The sequence below is a fragment of the Amblyomma americanum genome, chromosome 5, assembly GCF_052857255.1.
Source record: "Amblyomma americanum isolate KBUSLIRL-KWMA chromosome 5, ASM5285725v1, whole genome shotgun sequence".
NCBI lineage: Eukaryota > Metazoa > Arthropoda > Arachnida > Ixodida > Ixodidae > Amblyomma > Amblyomma americanum.
This window is the reverse complement of record NC_135501.1, coordinates 77248056-77264741: the sequence shown is the minus strand read 5'-3', so window position 1 is coordinate 77264741 and position 16686 is coordinate 77248056. Positions and strand designations below refer to the sequence as shown.

Here is a 16686-nt window from a genome sequence, read left to right as displayed (position 1 = left end):
GACAATACTTTCCACGCAACATATTACGCAGCTTGTACGTTTCATTTGTTCATTGTGACCTGAGTTATTGCAGCGAATCATGGGGGCACACATATTCAACTTATCTCACACCTCTGCTACGCGTACAGAAATGAGCACTAAGGATTATAACATTTTCTTCATTGCATCATCCAAGCCACAATCTGTTTGAAGAAATTCGATTACTAAAATTTTCCGCTCGAGGCGACTACAAAATCTCCCTTCTAGTAAATTGCATGTTAACAACTATCCACTCCCGATGAGCTTATTCACTTTGCCTGTTCGCAACATAAGACACCCTGCCCACGGTAATTTTAATCTTCCGATCCATCACAACACATACGGTGAGAGATTGAGTTCATTGGGACGAAAGTCTGGAATACATTGCCACTGGAAGTAAAGCTTGCCAGAAATTTTAAACTGTCTTCAAAATTATATTTCTTGCAGAATCAAGAAATGATGTGATTTCTCTTTTGTGTTTCTGTGTTTGCATTTTGTCTGAATTCCCCGCGTATAGTTTGCTGAAATGCTGGTGTGCAGCTTCCTTGTACCTTTGCCCAAATGCCTTGTTTTGCATCCTATCGGGCACTGATTGGTTTTGCTGTCTTATTGCTCTGTTTTAATTTTTTTTTACTTTACATATTTATGCGGTTGCCTAAATTTCTTGTTTTGTATTGGATCGGACACTAGCCATGTAGGTTATCGGTCCAAATATTTCGCACAGATTTTCCTTGGGTTATGAAGTAAAGCTTCTTTTGATTTGATTTGATTTGAAGCGGTCTATTGGAGACAGCTACAAACGGGAACTTTCCTGAATCTAAACATACTAAGATCCACCCAGAGCTATATAGCAGCAAGTGCCCGTGGTGCGAGGACAAAGCCACGTTGATTCATACAGCGTGGTGTGAAAAGAACACAAATGCGGCCGCAATAAACAAAATCCCGAGTGCGGAGCAGTGAGAGAGGATGCTTTCCAGCCAGTATCCGGCGGTCCAGGCAGGACTAGTGCGGAAAGCCTACCTGGCGTCAAGACTCAGTGGGGCCCTGGAGTAGGGGCTCCAACCCTGCCACAAGAGCAACAGACCACATCAAAAGATGTGAAGAGTGGCTCGACACTGAGACACACTCATATATTTCTATGAATAAAGTTATTACTACTACTTTTCCGTTTCGCCTCCATCGAAACCCGGCACCCACGGTTGCTCAGTAGACGAGCACCTTCACCACTGAGCAACCGGGGCGGGTAACCAAGCTAGGAATATGCAATACGTGCACCTTAAAAATTCCCCACATTTATACATATAAATGCCGAAAGTAACAATCCGGATAGATTCCTCAAAAGCAATCTTGCGACCTGTTGTATGCAGTCATTCATACGGGCATGTTGACCTGCGTAGCGCAATAATAATAATAATAATAATAATAATAATAATAATAATAATAATAATAATAATAATTGCCTTTGGGGTCAATCTAATATACGATTCGACACCTGAACCGCGCCGTAAGGGAAGGGATAAAGGAGAGAGTGAAAGAAGAAACGAAGAGAGAGGTGCCGTAGCGGAGGGCTCCCGAATAATTTCGATCACCTGGAGATCTTTAACGTGCACTCATATCGCACAGCATACGGGCGCCTTAGCGGTTTGCCTCCATAAAAACACAGCCGCCGCTTTATTTTTCCTTTTAATTCGTTTTTCATTTTTTTAGTTTTTATATTAAGACTCCTTGATGGTTAGCATGATATGCGGTTTCTATTATTTTGGGTACTTTCCCACTCCTGGGGTTTTTTGCTGATGATGACGACAACACGAAAATTTCCTTGGACTGTAGAGGTACGCAGCCTCGCTGTAAAAAATCAGCTGTGGTGCAACGACTGTAAACCGGGTTAGAGAGCGAAAGCTGTGGTGTATCGGTCAACTAGACGCGTCTTGGCTTCTGTAACGTTCGGTGCGTTCCCGCATACTGAATAGGCAGTGCGCCCACCCTGCCACTCTGGCAAGTGGCAGGTAAATGAATGGTTCATCGCGAGAGGTTGGTCACCCAATGAACGCTGCGGCCTATTGCTGCAGTGCTGCTTGTCTGTCACAACGTTGTAAGTGCTAATGCATCAAACCCACTTCTCTCTCTCACCGCCGCCACGTCCCTCAAAGCAAATTTCAGGCGTCCACTGTCCAGGAGAGCCAGTTTTGCACCTTGCTTTCGTAAAAATGAAATTCAAAAAAGGAAATGGCGCAGTATCTGTCTCACATCTCGGCGGACTCCTGAACCGCGCCTTAAGAGAAGGAATAAATAAAGGAGAGACTGAGAGAAGAACGGAAGAAAGAGGTACCCTTATGGAGGGCTCTGGAATAATTTTGACCATTTGGCGATCGCACTGACATCACACAGCACACGGGAGCCTTTGCATTTGGCCTCCATAGAAACGCGGCCGCCGCAGCTGGGGTTGAACCCGTGTACTCCGGATCAGTAGCTGAGCGCCCTAACCACTGAGCTACCACGGCGGGTTCGTCGAAACCATCGGAGTTGTCCACGCCAACGGCGATGAACACAATAAACGCAGTAGGTTTTAAGCTTCAGTGTCCCGTTTCTGCTACAACGTTGGGAACGCCAAAACATGCAGTACTCATCTGTAACTATCGCCACGTAGATTAAAGCGCGACTTAGGCGCGCACTGTCCCAGAGGGCTATTTAAGCCTTTTCCTTTGCTTTGGAAGGAAATTGAAGGTTGGTATAAAAAACGAAAATTGGGTTTTGGGGAAAAGAAATGGCGCAGTGTTTGTCTCACATATCGATGGACACGCTGACCGCACCCTAGTAGTACGTGGTTTTATTGAAATAATAAAAAGGAAGAGATTGTTTGTAGCCCGAGATCTATCATCGATACTGAGGCACCTGAGTTGGCGCAGCACAAGTAAAAGATAGCAGGCAGAATAAACAAATAAAATGAAAGAGGTAAGGGGCAGGAAGAGAGGATAGGGGAGAGGTGCGCAGAGGTTGTGCGCGTGATTAGTTTATGATGGAGCAATAAAAACACACGCGGACAGCACTATCTCGCACCGTAAGGGAAGAGATAAAAGAGAGAGGGAAAGGAGAAAGGAAGAAAGAGGTGCCGTAGTGGTGTGCTCCGGAATGATTTCGACCACGTCGGGATCTTTATCGTGCACTGACATCGCACAGCATGCGGACATCTTAGCGTTTCGCCTCCATCGAAACGCAGTTGCCGCGGTCTCGTTCGAATCGAAAATTAGTTTTGCAGAAAGGGAATGCACTCAGTGTCTCACATATATCGGTGAATATCCGAACCGCGCCGTAAGGAAGGAATAAACGCAGTTGGGCTTAAGGTCTTTCAATGCCTACGCGACGACTGTTTTAGCTAGCACAGTGAAGCTTTTCGCATCGAATAGGGCTAAGAGGTGGTAGAGGGCTGAGTTAGTGTGCCCGCTCGGTACGCATAATGTCGAGCTAGGGTATCGGCCCTAATACCACCATCGAGTCCTGCATGTCCTGGCGCCCAGGTGATGACGTGGTTAAGTGGGAGGTGGCCGCCCTAACGAGGAGAGCCGTGCACAGGACATGACCACTTTTATATAGCTATGCAATCGGCTTGGGAGCTTGTAAATATCCGGGAGACGTGGTGGAGGAGTGGTCACTCATTTTGATGGTAATAGCTGCATCGATGGCTTCTGCGACCGCCGGGTCCTATATCACATTCTATAGCACATCGCTGGAGGCCGCATTGGCCTGTGTCACAAAATTCGGCACATATTGAGACAGATACTGCGCCATTTCCTTTCCCCAAAAAACCAATTATTATTATTATTATCATATTAAAAACGGCACTGCGCGTAAGCAATGGCGCCCGTGCGCTGTAAAATAAAACGAAAAAACAGCGGGGAAGGAACCCCGGGGTGTGTGTAACTTTCCATTCAGCTCACCGGCGCGGCCACAAAGTAAACAGCCACGCGCGGCGTTGATTTCTCTAGAACGTCGGAGAAGTTTCTGCTCGTTCTCGACGGAGAGGGCATGGCCTTGACCACACTAAAGTGATGCTCTCTTCCCTTTGCTCCTGCGCCGATGACTCAGCGTGCCGAGAAAAACAGATTTTTTTGGACGGGGATTTCGGCGCTCGACTAATCTGGTCGCGCGCCCGGCGCGAGATGGAAGTTTGTGCAGTTTAAGCTGAGCGTATGTGCGCGCCTGCCTTTGGCGCGAAGAACAAAAAGACGCGGTCTGCGCCTATAAATGAGGGGCTTCAACCGTTCTCGGTGCGCCCGAGCCACCGTGTAAGCTTCCGGGAAGCGCGCCCACTCGACTCCCGGGAGAACACCACCGCCCAGCCAGGACCAGCGAGGCAACGTGTGCCAGTCTGCGGATCGGCCCCGTCGTGCTCCTCAGGTCGTCGGACTGTCGCAGTGCCCGGTGAACATACTGTGTTTTGTTTGTTTGTCTCTCTCTGCGTTAGCGCACTTCAGGTGCAGATTCTGCTGAATTTTAATCCCTCTCTATTGTTACTTTGCACGAGTTGCATTGTATTTGTAGATCACTTCGTATCTGCTCGTACGAGTGATTGTGAAATCTTCTCTATCGTCTCTTTGCTGTATGAACTTTGATTTGTTTTGCAAACCTTTGGCTCCGACCCATTCTCTGGCTTACGACCGGCGAACGTTGGCCACCAAACGACAAACCCCCGTGTCACTTGGTATCTGGTCTCCGGTTGAGCTTGCCACGCTGAGTCGGGGGCATTTTCCTTATAACCGAGACCGCTATTCTCACAAGCTCTAAATGTGGCTGGGGGCGAAGGAGATGCCCTCGACTTAGCGTGGCAAGCTCAGCCGGAGACCAGCTACCAGAGATACAAGGGGGTTTGCCGTTTGGTGTCCAGCGTTCGCCAGTCGTAAGCCAGATAATGGGTCGGAGCCAAAGGTTTGCAAAACAAAACAAAGTGTATACAGCAAATAGACGATAGAGAGGACTTCACAGTCACTCGTACGAGCAGATACAAAGTGATTTACAAATGCAATGCAACTCGTGCAAAGTAACGATAGAGAGAGACTACAATTCAACTGAATCTTGGGACCTAAAGTGCACTAACGCAGAGAGAGCCAAAGAAAACACAGTTTGTTCACCGGGCACTGCGACAGTCCGACGACCTGAGGAGCACGACGGGGCCGATCCGCAGACTGGCACACGTTGCCTCGCTGGTCCTTGGCTGGTCGAGTGGCGTTTTCTCGGGAGTCGAGCGGGCGCGCTTCTCGGAAGCTTAACGGCGGCTCGTGCTAACAGCCACCGGTTGAAGCCCCTCATTTATTGGGGCAGAACGCATCTTTTTGTTCTTCGCGCCAAGGTAGGCGCGCACATACACGCAGTATCGACTGCACAAGCTCCTTCTCCTACTCCTGCCGGGCGCGCGACCCCATTGGTCGGACGCGGAAACCGCCTTCCAGAAATTTCTGGTTCCTTCTTGCATGTGAAGACGCCAGCGCGTGAGTGAAGGGGAGATGGTATGACTTTAGCGCGGTCGAGGTGACGCCCTCTCCGTCTGACGATGAGTAGAAACTACTCAGACATTCTAGCGACTGCCTTCGGAGCTATACGCAGGGCACTCACAAAAAATGGGAAATATAGTTTCGTCATAACCGCAGATGGCAAATGCAGGGCTACCAGCCATTTCGATTAAGAACGAGTAATGGTTGGTGGAAGCGACACCAAGTTAAGGCGACGCAGCAGTTTCTTCACATCGTGGTAAGCCGGATGAAAGCCGAATCTTGAGATCTGGGTGAAAAGCTTTCAAACAGGAAGTGGAAAATTGGCCGGAATTCCATGCGGCAAGCATTATGTCCCGCGCTGGAGCGCGAAGCCTGCGCGCTGCGTTTTTCTGTTTTTTGGGTGGTGGGTGGGAGGGAAAAAGCTCAGTATCTGCTTCACACACCAGCGGACACCTGAACCACACCGTAAGGGACGGGGTAAAGGAAGGAATGAAAGAAGAAAGGAAGAAGGTGCGGTAATGGAGGACTCAGGAATAATTTCCACCACCTGGAGGTCTTTAACGTGCACTGTTATCGCACAGCACGCGGGCGCCTTAGCGTTTCGCCTCCATCGAAACGCAGCCGCCGCGGTCGTATTCGAACCTGGGAACTCCGGATCAGTAGCCGAGCAGCTAACCACTGAGCCACCGCGGGGTGTCTGTTCTCGAAAAGTTGATCGACACAAAATCGCCGTCGTGGTGAGCAGTTCGTGCCGCCTCATCCGCGCGGTGATTGCCTGCTATGCCGCTGTGCCCCGGCAGCCACTGGTAGCTAATGGCGTGCCCTCTATTTATGACACATTGATGTTGTCGAATTTCCGCGACCAGTTGTTCATGGACTCCACGTCGAAGGGAAGCTTGTAAGCGTTGGAGGGCAACTTTTGAGTCGGTACAACTTGACCACTGCTGAGGGCGCTGCTGGTATGTGTTCTATGGTGACATGAAGAGCAGTGAGTTCTCCACCCGTAGAAAAGTTCTGGTGAGCAATCCTAACTATAATTTGTTGTAGTCCTTCCGGGGATGACCATCTAGCCTGAAGAACTCGCAGGGTTCACTGAGCCGTCGGTGTAGACATGCACCCGGTTTGCATCGTGCTCGTGGAAATATTCAAGGGTGACTTGTTTTAGCTCTATCGGCGATAAATCAATCTTCTTCTTTATTCCAGGTATTCAAAGAAGCCCACGGGGATTTTGCAGGCTCCAGAGCGGCGAGGACTGTCTAGGGGCGGGTGTAAACAGCGACGTTAGAATGACGCGATGTACATCATGGCGTTTGTAAACGATGGGCGCGGCCTGGTATTAGGTAGACTGGCTATATGGTGCGAGGGAGCCCGAGATATCTGTCGAAAATGTGTCCTCAGTGCGTCAACTGCTAGGCAGGTAGGAATTGGATGCTCCTGGGCGGTGAGTACAGATGCGGCCGTAGAGGCCCATTCCTAGGAAACTTTCCATCCTAGGAAACTCCGCCGAGCTTCAGCTGGAACTATTTGGAGACTTCGTATGTTTTTTTTTCCAATGTTTCCAAGTGCAGGGTCGCTGTAGCGAAGAAATACTATGAATAAGGCATTGTAGCGCAGCATCATCGACCGCAGTGCCCCTCCCCACGGCTTTCCCCCAAGAAAGGCGAGAACGCGAGAAATCGCTGTCAGTCTCTTTTTCATGTATGACATAGAGGGGGTCGATGATAGATATCGGTCGATCCCAGAGATCGATGGCTCTTTGCGTATGGTATTGCTATGCTGTTTAAGCATACGATATAAAGAGACATGTTCTTGCGTGTGTACGCCACAAGCGAGCACATTTCGGGTTGAAATCTCTAAGCCTAGCAGATGGAGGTATGCTGTAAGCAGACTTTATGCCCTTGGAACTCTTGCTCGTACTTGTGGGCGCGTTGCGCAGATACAGATATCAACCGCATAGATTTACAGTTGCGCCGACTGTGGTAGTATGTCGACAAGCCCGACAAGGGTAAGGTTCAGCAGCGTTGGGCTAAGCACTCCACCCTGCGGTACTCCACGGGAAGTGAAATAGGATGTTTAGCTATGCTAATTCTCTACAATGAGAGATCTGTTGGATAAATAACTACGTATTCAGCAGAACACGCAACCACCAAGCTGGGCAGCTTCCAGAGCGCCCAAATAGGCCTGGTGAGTTACATTGCCGTATGCGCCCTTTTATCCACGAACACTGCCGCGGTCAATGCCACGGGTGCTCCACAGCTACGCGCAAATTCTTATTTAAAAAGTTATGCAAACATGCTTTTTGCAAGCTCGGGTGCCATTTTGTAATTAATCCTCTTCCGTACTCTCATGCCGCATGTACTTAAACGCATCCTGACACTATAAAGCTGCTGCTTCGTACTCAAATCGCTACAGATAGTTTTTTTCCACGATCTTCCTCTCCATACTCACATTCGTGACATTTTAGCACAGCCTTACAATATCTCGGTTCAAGATTTAGCCTTAACTGCAGCTGAGACTAAAGCTGTAATAAATTCAATCTCGCTGGCGTCTTCTCCAGGCCCTGAAGTAATCTCTTCTCGTTCTATTATCGCCTTACGATACAGATATGATTGTGCTAGCTTCTAGCAAACAGAAAACAATGAAACTTCTCAAGACAGTAAAAAGCCCCATTATTGATATTCTTCAACTCTTTCATATATTCTCCTCTGCATCAGCGTTCACAGTCACTAAGAACCTACCGCCTAACTTTATTGCGATATTAGTGATGGCCGCTAGAATGAAACCCTTTTTGAAGGCTCAGTGCACGCTGCAGGTCCAAAGGCTATGAAATTTTTTATCGCGTACGATTTAAGTTTTTTTCGTACCGTACTCTATATAGTCCTTTATATCCTGGGGCAGAACATTAGTTCTGAGAGACAAAGTAGTGAAGGATTGGATATTTGTTTCCTCGCCCCGGTTCCTTGATGACCTTTGGCATATCGCCCAGCACACGGACGACCTTTGCATATTCCTACCACCAAAATGCCGTCAGAATTCAGTGTGCTGCTTATATTGCTCAAAAAAATTAAACTAAACAAGGATGCAACATATTTGAAGTAAATTTTAACAAAAAGAATTTATTGGAAAAGTAACGGACAACCGCTTCATTAAAAAAATAACAGCCGTTTACTTACAGGTATGTTGCACCAAATGGTCGAGAGGCAGCTGTTCTTACTAGTCTGTCAGCTCTGTGTCTATGTTCCTGTTCTGTGTCTCCCTCTTTGGCGCTGGTTTTCTTGCTGTCATCATTTAGACTCTATTCAAATGACAACCCAGTCAAAGCACACTACAGGATTCTAAGACAGAAAATGTGTGTAGTCTGTAGTCTTGTCGTATTTTTGGGCATGTCTTGTGCAGTCTGTTTTGTCTTCTGTAGTCTGTCTTGTTTTTTATAGTCTGTCTTCTGAAGTTTGTCCTGTCTTGTGTAGTCTGTCTTGACTTCTGTAGTCTCTCTTGTCTTCTGTAGTGTGCCTTGTCTTCTGTAGTGTGTCTTGTGTAGTGCTCGTACACCGTGTCACAGTCGTTACTGTGTCACCTGTCAATTAACACAGGATTTGTGTGTTCTAGAGTAGGCAATGCACAAAAACGCACAGCTTGTTAATGGTCGTCTGTCAATTAACACAAGCTTTGTGCATTCCAGAGTAATTCATGCATAAAACCACTAGAATTGAAACAAAAATGATCAATTTTTATTTAGTGTTTCGTGCTTTTTTTCGACCTTGCTTATGCACGCTGTCCAGCGTTGTCCTGGCCGCAGGTTTCTAGATACATCGCCCATGAGCCAAGAAAAGTTGTCTTTGTCTTGGCTGAAAAAAAGAAAAAAATAGAGTTCAATGCAGCTACCTGCACAAAAAAAATGTGAAAGCATTGACGCTTCGTCGACACTGGTCGCTTTTCAAATTTGGCGCCATGGTTGTTTTCTCATTGACTTGATTGGTTATCAACTGACTCTTATTTTACTCTCATTTTATCCCAGCAACCATTCCGAGTTTTCAAATTTTCTGCCATGCATCAGTCGGGCCCACTCACTGAATACCCGCCCAGTCTAATCACCTGTTCATTGCCTTTTCCTGCTCATTAATTACCTAATTGCTTCTAATTTATCATTCTTTTTCCTATCTCCTAGTTACGTATAGGTCATTTATCACTGGCGACGTGATTGCTCATTTCGAATTTTCAAACTTGGCGCCAAGATTTGGTTTGTCCATACTTCCAGTTTTTCGAATTTGGCGCTACGCTCTAACTCCGCCTATTTTCAGCCTTTTCAAATTTCGCGGCACGTTTTCTTTGGCCCAGCAACTTTGATTATCTGATTGCGAAATTTTTTTCGCACAGCATCCTCACATCATCCTCTTCCAATTTCAACCACTCGTATGATGCTATCTCTTCTGAGTTGCCCGCAACTTCTGCGGACATGCACCCGGCAACATAGCCTAGTAAAGCTCTCACTTTATTCAAAATGTAATACTGAACAAGGCTCACGACTGGCCGAGTTGGTACTGACTAACCTCAAAACCAGCCAGAAGACACAACACACGAGAAGACATGGGCTCAAGAAGAGGCTGGACTAACAAAAATTTCATGGAAGGTTTTGATTATTTGATTTGATTTGTGTGGGTTTAACGTCCCAAAGCGACTCAGGCTATTAGGGACGCCGTAGTGGAGGGCTCCGGAAATTTAGACGACCTGGGGTTCTTTAGCATGCACTGACAACGCACAGTACACGGGCCTCTAAAATTTCGCCTCCATCGAAAATCGACTGCCGCAGCCAGGATCGGACCCGCGTCTCTCGGGACAGGAGCCAAGCGCCATAACCACTGAGCCACGGTGGCGGCATCATTGAAGGAAAGCCGGAAAAGAAGACCGGCGAAGAAATATGGGCCCACAATAACCCAAAGCAGTGAAAAGGCGAAATGCAATCAAAAGTCACTTACATACTAATGATTCATCTAAAGAAGCAAATTTCTTACGGTAAAGGTTTACCGACGGCTTAGCCACACGTGTCCTTTGCCTTACCGATGTAGTAAGCCTCAACTATCTACCGACAGATTTATTCCTTCCGTAAACTACTGATGTGTCGTGGAAATTAGGCCTGCAAAGAGACAGGTCTTCCGATTTGCATTCACAAGATACGGAGCGTGCAGTGCCAGATTAGAATTTGCCTTTCCCCTATAGCGTGAAATTTCTCAGTCAGGTGCAAATTCCGATATCTGCCTTTCTGCCCATAGTAGTTGCAGCCATAATGCAGTGGAACGCAATAAACTCCATTACTTTTGCAAGTGTTGAACGTTTTTTTTGTGATGCTGTCCATTGTGGGCGATTACCCTTAGTTCTATCAAGCCTTTATTTAATGGCGACGCAAAGGCCTCCTCTCTTGCACTTCCCTGTTAAGACAACAGCAGCATTACGCTTTGCCGCCACTTTCTTGAGACTGTGACATACTGTGGAGGTAAAGTATATCAGCACCATCCGAGTGTGTGTTCTTTACCCTCGAGCGAGTTAAAACATACTATGAAAGGTTGGTGAGATGGGAAAGTGGGAACACAGCTGCCATTAGCTTGGAAACCTGCTACAAGAATGCGTCCTCAGCACAGTGATGGCAAGACTTATGTAAAGCTGATGTCATGCACGCAAATGCACACCCATCAAGTGTTTCCATCTTTACTGACCTTAACCAGCGACAAATACACCCCTTCACCATTCTTCCTCAGCCACGGGTGTCCGACTCGTAGCTAAAAAGAGCCTTCTCCGATCTTTGGCTGTAGTCCCGACAAACATGGTCGTCCACAAAGCGCAGGTCTATATCAAGGAACTGCTAACAATTCTGCTTAGACAATTCTGATGTACAAGACAGGCCTTGACCGCACGCCTTAGAAACTGCTAAAACGTCTGGTGCCAACTTTTCTGAGCCATGTCCAGAAAAGTTAGGTAGTCATGAACATAACGAAATGCTACTATGCCGAGGTCTCCCAAACAGGGCTCTAATGCCTTATCGACTTTATACAAAAAATGTTGCTGAGCATAGGTACGACCTGTATGTAAATACCGCCCGGCCAACTGACAAATGAGGGTTTGCAGTAAAAGGAAAACAGCCCCATGAAGCCAGCAACCAAAATTACGCAATCGTCTGTAGAAACATGTTCATTGTTCACCCTGATGCAGTTTTGCACACGCCTCAGAGGTCTATCATGTGACAATGAATAGTACAGCGCCCCCTCATGTCGATGCTCACTGCAGAGCACCTGCCCAGGTTGCTGTCCACAAGAAGCTAGAACTCCAGAGGACTCCACTTTTGTGAGTTGGCAGGGCGGTATTTACATCAGATATCAGGAGTATGCAGAGGGCCCCAGGTCGCACCGTTCATCCGCGACATTCTTCTGACCAGAGTCGATACCGCATCAAAGCCCTCTTTGGAAGACCTCGGCATAGTAGCATTTCGTTATGTTGATAGCTACCTAATTTTCTTGCACAAGGAGGGTTCAGATAAGTTGGCACAAAATGTTTTAGAAATCTTTAGGCATGCGATCAAAGCCAATCTTTTACGTCTGAATTTCACAAAGCATAATCGTTTGCAGTTTCTTGAATTAGATCTGCGCTTAGCGGACGACCACATATGGCGGCGCCACAGCTCAAGATCGGGAAGCCTCTTAGCTTTGAGCCGAACCACTCGAGGCTGGTGAAGGACAGGTTGGCAATCGCATGCATCACGACCACTTTATGGAAGTTATGCCATCACAGTGTTTAGAATGCATTCTCGGAACAGGTTTCCAAGCCAATGGCACCTGGGTTCCCACTTGCCCATACCGTGCAGCTGTAGGAGTGTGTTTTTACTCGCTCGAGGGAACGGAACACCACTCGCATGATGCTGGCGTAGTTGAGCAGCACAAAAAGGGGGCCTGTATACCTTACCTCCATGTCATTTCGCACCGTCCCAAGAAAGTTGCACTAAAGTACGATGTGGCTGTTGTCTTGACAGCTAGAAGTTATGTCGGAGCCCTTTGCACCACCGCTCAAACTAGGCTTGATACAACTACGGGTAATCATCCGCTATGCACAGTGGAAGATAAAAAATGTTCACCAGTTGCAAAAGTAAATGGGTTTTTCGCGTTCCGCTGCCTTGTAGCTGAAACCACTATGGGCAGACAGGCAGATATCTGAATGTGCGCCTGGCTGAGAGCACTTTCACTGAATAGAGAGGAAGGCGAATTCTTACCTGGCACTGCACGTTCAATCTCGTGAATGCAATCAGAGGACGACCTTTCTCTTTGCACGCCTGATTTCCGCGGCACATCAGTGGTTTAGGGAAGTGATAAATTTGTCCTGATATAGTTGAGGCTTACTACATCGGTAAGGCTAATGACATGTGCCTGGCTAAACCTTCAGTGTACCTTCGCTCTATGGAAATAGTTTTTTAGATGGTTTACTAGTACAACAGAGACTTTCGATTGTTTTTTGCCTTCTCACTGCTTTGGAGTTTTGCGCGCGTGAATCTCTTTGCAGGTCTTCTTTTGCTGCTTTCGTTCAATAAAATTTTAGTTATTAGACCAGCCTCGTCTTGTGGTCATCTCTTCTCCTGTGTTGTGTCTTCGGGCTGGTTTTAAGATATAATGCAGAATGCCGGAAGACAGCCATTTTATAGACAAGTGCACTTATAATGAACGTTCATTTATTACAAAAAATAGTGCTTACTTCATTAATTTCTGCATGAAGTAAATGACACTGCATTAAAATAAAAAAAGACTAGCCCTCATGGCCAAACTGCCGTTACAGAAACAAAGGGACAGCGTAAACCTACCCTACATGCAAAAGCTTGCACTTCAGGCCAATGCAGAAATCAGATCAGATTACTTCCCAAACTGCATGACACTGCCTCGGAAAGAATGTGACAAGCAATAACAGAGCAACAAAAAAGCGAGCTATAGGAAGCAGCCAATCTCATGCAAACAAGCTACAAGGTCAGGCCAACATAGACGTGGAAGGAGAATTTTGAAAAAAAAGCCACAACAAACACATAACTTTTAATTTTTTCACAGCACACTGAGCCCTTTAAATGGCAAATACTTTCCTGAAAAAACATAAAAGAAGCGGCAATTTTTTTTTCGACAATCAATTTTTTTTATGTACGACATTGTTTTTGAAGCATGGGCAGGTGCAGAGTAGTCAGTTTAGTGCATGCATTCCTAAGCAATGCCATGCCAAAAACTGTACTTACAGAAAAAGCTTGCCTTACTGAGTGAATACCACTGGCCATCCACTAATTTCCAAGCCTGCGGCACGTCCCTGGCACAAATCACACGCAACTTGGTGGCTTGCCCAAATTCCATGCAATTATTGGTCTTTAGCTGGAAAAAAATTGAGGGATCAGCGAGATATCAAATTTTACACGCATTGCTTTGTTTCAATGACCGACTAAGAAAAAACAGCGTTTTCTGAGAGCGCAACTAATTTTTTACACTAGCTTTCTACAGTAAACTATGTTTATCGTGACCTCATTAACACTGACTTGCTGCAGGGTCCCAGCACTACTGTGTGCAACTCGATGGTTTGAAATGCTTGTTAGCTCTGAGCCCTTGGACTTGCACTGGTTAATGCAGAAAACCTCTCAAAGGGCAACCAGGGCTTCGAGCTTTAAGCCAAAGGTATTCAGAAGCTCAGTGGTTCTGTGGGAGAACTTGTGGCTGGGTGACACAGTAACTAATGCTGCTCCAGTTACTTTCACTCCATTGCAAAAAACTCGCACAGCAGAGACCTGTCCTCCATTTTGCATTGTAGAAACAATGACTGAAATTCAAAGCACGCACACTAAATGCACATCTACCTTCTAATACAGCTTCTTAATTATGGTTATAATTATTGCAATGAAGTACAAATGAGTGCATGCAGTTTTCAATTTAACCAAAAATTATAAGCAACCGACAAGCAATAAATATTAAAAGAGAAATAAAATAACGAGAATTGTTTAAAAATCTGTCAGAAGAAATATGTGACATCCACTACACTCCAACAGTTCTTCGGATTGTGCACCTTCAAACCACACTTTCTTACAGGCACATTTGCAGAGAAATTGGGTTGAACCGATCTTTCAGAATATTTTTTGGGTGACAGTAGGGAGTAACCACGTTTTACCCAAAAACGAAGGGCCCTACACATTGCATCACAAGGCTAGATGGTGCACTTGAGTCGCCTCTTATGCAAGAAACAGGAACAGAGATATCTTGACTAAATCGAAAAAAGAGGAAGTGAAGTGCATGTGTACGGGCAAGAGAAACAAAATACCAAAGAACACTGGCGAGTGTGGTGAAGAAAGGTCTTTGGGTAGGATCCCGTGCCTGGAAAGAGTTCCGAGCTCAGAGAATCCCCGGCAGCAGAGCTGATGGCACGCAACCATGAATAATTATCAAAGTGAAAATAAGTTACAAAAAAAACAATCGACAATGGCGAACGACTTGAATGCGGGCCGCACAAGCGAGCGATACAGCAAAAAGGTAGAAATCCTAAATAAGTGCAGTTGAATCCCCGAAAGCTCGCAGTGCTCAGGAGAGGCAGCATCGACGCTTAAAGCTCAGGAGACGCAAGATTGATCTAACTTTTACCTAACACTGTGTCAAATCCTGTTCCACAGGAAAAGCACAGATAAGTTTACAAGTGAAAGGCGAGGATTGTGCACCAGCCCTTCGCATGCGATCACTGTCTCAGAATAATTTAGTACGACGAATATTAAGGCACAAGCACTAATCCGATAAGTACCAACCCTGAGCAAAATAGTGCGGTGTCTGATAGCAGCTGGCCTGGCGCAAGCGCTCCACCGCGCGGCACTTCTCGCTCATCGTCTTCTATGCAGTGCAAATCCATGCTTTTGCACTGAGTGTCGAAGTGCTAGAAAGGGAAAGCGTAACTCTGTTGTAATATCTGGTGCCATTTTTATTTACCACGGCACGCGAGTACTAAACGCACATAAAGACAATGCGAGCAACACTTGTCATGCAAGATATAGGCCTTGCGTTTTTGGCGCCGCATTATAGCTGCGGCAACCGCATGAATACTGCCTCCACTCACATTCCTATATAGCCGCATACAAATAGCGCGTGTGAACACAGATCATTAGCAATATTAATCATAAGAATTGTTTTTTGGGGGAAAGGAAATGGCGCAGTATCTGTCTCATATATCTTTGGACACCTGAACCGCGCCGTAAGGGAAGGGATAAAGGAGGGAGTGAAAGAAGAAAGGAAGAATAGGTGCTGTAGTGGAGGGCTCCGGAATAATTTCGACCACCTGAAACGCAGAGCCCCGCCGCGGTGGCTCAGTGGTTAGGGCGCTCGACTACTGATCCTGAGTTCCCGGGTTCGAACCCGACCGTGGCGGCTGCGTTTTTATGGAGGAAAAACGCTAAGGCGCCCGTGTGCTGTGCGATGTCAGTGCACGTTAAAGATCCCCAGGTGTTTGAAATTATTCCGGAACCCTCCACTACGGCACCTCTCTTCCTTTCTTCTTTCACTGCCTTCTTTACCCTTCCCTTACGGCGCGGTTCAGGTGTCCAACGATATATGAGACAGATACTGCGCCATTTGCTTTCCCCAAAAACCAATTAAAAAAAAACGCAGAGCGGGACTCACTGTTCATATGATTCATCCAGGCTTAGTAAAACCGCGCAGGACTCTTCGTTCCCTTTACAGATGACAAGACGTCGCAGCACTGTCTTTCTTCATGGCTTACCCGTTGAAACTCGGCAATGTTGACAGGCCGTAATTCTGGTCGTTGGTTTCCAAAACACACTCCTGCTCACCTTCCTATTGAATGAGATATTCACACGTGTCCGCCGTACAAGCACCCAAGCAATGCCTCAAAGAGGGAAATAATACAAAACGCGACGCGTCGTTTGCGCTGCAATGGCGCCGACGGCTGCGCTTTCGCGTCGTAGAAAAATTGCAACCGACAAAGAAGTTTGTTTTTCAAACCATGAATATTTAATGTATCTTCACAACAGACAATGCGTTTTTTAAAATTATTTTTACATTATTTATGAATATTAAAGCGCTTTTAGTTACTTTTTCTGGGATGTCATTTTTAGAAGCTGCGACCCTGTGATCCCCTGAAGTGACCACGGTGCCCTAGCAGACGACGGAGCAGACGACGCTGTTGA

General features: G+C 46.5%; 1 long non-coding RNA gene across 1 annotated transcript; it reads right to left on the bottom strand.

Annotated features, from left to right (window-relative positions):
• Positions 1 to 9244: 9244 nt before the first annotated feature.
• On the bottom strand, positions 9245 to 16471 carry LOC144134833 (uncharacterized). Its single transcript, XR_013315273.1, has 4 exons — positions 16160 to 16471; positions 15295 to 15419; positions 13756 to 13885; positions 9245 to 9349 (listed from the first exon to the last, which is right to left on the bottom strand). It is a non-coding gene; the product is annotated as an uncharacterized LOC144134833 (long non-coding RNA).
• Between the last annotated feature and the right edge of the window lie 215 nt (positions 16472 to 16686).